This window comes from Lutra lutra, chromosome X (assembly GCF_902655055.1).
Source record: "Lutra lutra chromosome X, mLutLut1.2, whole genome shotgun sequence".
Taxonomy (NCBI): domain Eukaryota; kingdom Metazoa; phylum Chordata; class Mammalia; order Carnivora; family Mustelidae; genus Lutra; species Lutra lutra.
In genome coordinates, this window is record NC_062296.1 from 82,755,423 (window position 1) to 82,757,198 (window position 1,776).

The following is a 1,776-nucleotide window of genomic DNA, read 5'->3' on the forward strand; positions in this document are numbered from 1 at the left end:
TCAAAATTCCTGGTGTTTCTCCTCTTAGATTTCTGTAGTGCCTCCAGAACACAGAAATGTGCCCTATCTGACTGATAGACCCCCATAGAAAATTTCTAGTAGAATTTAGCTCTTGGGCTCAGAAAAGTGATGGTTGTGCAATTATAGCCAGATTCAATAAATAAACACACTTTTTAAGAGGTTGACTTCAAACAAAGCACTTAGAAGATGAAGGGATGTTAGATAGAATACCCAAGCATACTTGCCAAACTTAGTAATCACACTGAAACTCAAAATTTTATTGCATCACAAAATTACATTTTAATGTGACCGTGTATGTATGTGTACTACACTTGATCTTAGCCAAAAGGCCGAGAAGCGATGAGACCGTGTATGTGTGTGTAATGTAGAAACTTTATTTACAACTGAACCATTAAACAGAGCACTACCATTAAGCAAAGTTATAGATCTTGCTTAGGTATTTTAACATGTAACTCCACAAAATGTTTGAAAACTCTACTAAAACTAAATATACATCTACCCTATTCCACTTTTCAGCATACCCAAGAAGAATGAGTGCATATGTCCATGAAAAGACATATATAAGGACGTTCATAAGAACTTTATTCATAATAGCCAAAGCTAGAAACAAGCCAAATACTTATCAATAGGTGAGTGGATAAATGGCAGTATGTTTATACAGTAGAAAACAACATAGCAATAAAAAGAACCAAGTTACTAGTACACATAACAACATGGATGAACCCCACATATATAATGTTGAGTGAAAAAAGCCAGACAAAAAAGAGTATATGTATGCATGGTTTTGTTTATATTAAAGTCAAGAAAAGACAAACTATTTGGGGAAGATAGGACCAAATAGTGGTTACCTGTGAGTGGATGTGTATGGGAATGTAGATTGGAAAAAAGGAGGGAATTTTGGAGGGTACTGGAAATATTCTGTATCTTGATCTGGGTGATAGTTATAGGAAGAGAAGAAGGAAGGTTGGGGGGGGATGTGTACTTATACAGTAAAAATTACTTGCTTAAGATTAACACAGTTTACATAGTTTATCTATTATATCTCAAAGAAAATTAACTCCAACATAGACTGTCTTAAAAACATAAAAGCCATTTTCCTTAAGCCGTTTACATTCAAATGGCTAAAGCCAGACGTGTTTCAATATTCAACACATGTGCTTGTCTAAAATAATCAGTCTTTGGCTGATCTGATTGGTTGGCATAACAAAAATGGCTGGTGATTATACAGTTATTCTTTTGTTCAAGCAGCTCAAAGGCTTTATAAACTGATTCCATGATGTGAGTGTTATGAACTCAGTGAGTCTAATTCATAAGAACACTTACCTTGCATCCCAGAAGGGTTAGTTTTATGAAAAAATAATTTTAAGATTTAAAATCTGAATATAGGCTCCTGTTTTTTATGTATCTTCTTATTTTATATAGTAGAAGTGCCAAGACTATCATAGGCCTTAAGGAAATCTTGGGAGGCAGTAAAATCTGATTCACAGACTCCTCCAATTCCTAGAAGTATGACCTTGGGCATTGGCTTTAGTTTGGGAATAATAGGTAGGAGGATTAAGTAAGTTAATATGTTTATAGGGCTGAAATAGTCTCTGACACATAGTCTATGCTAATAAATGTTAACTACTTTATCCTTTAAAAGAAATCAGATGGCAAATATAGAAGAAATTCAGCCAGTGTGATGTCTCATTTCCAATACATAAAACTTCCAACTTTAGTAACTTTCCTTTATAAATAAGGATGCATTTTTCCCCA

General features: G+C 34.1%; 1 pseudogene; it reads right to left on the minus strand.

Annotated features, from left to right (window-relative positions):
- Positions 1–217: 217 nt before the first annotated feature.
- Positions 218–362, minus strand: LOC125092567 (uncharacterized; annotated as a pseudogene).
- Between the last annotated feature and the right edge of the window lie 1,414 nt (positions 363–1,776).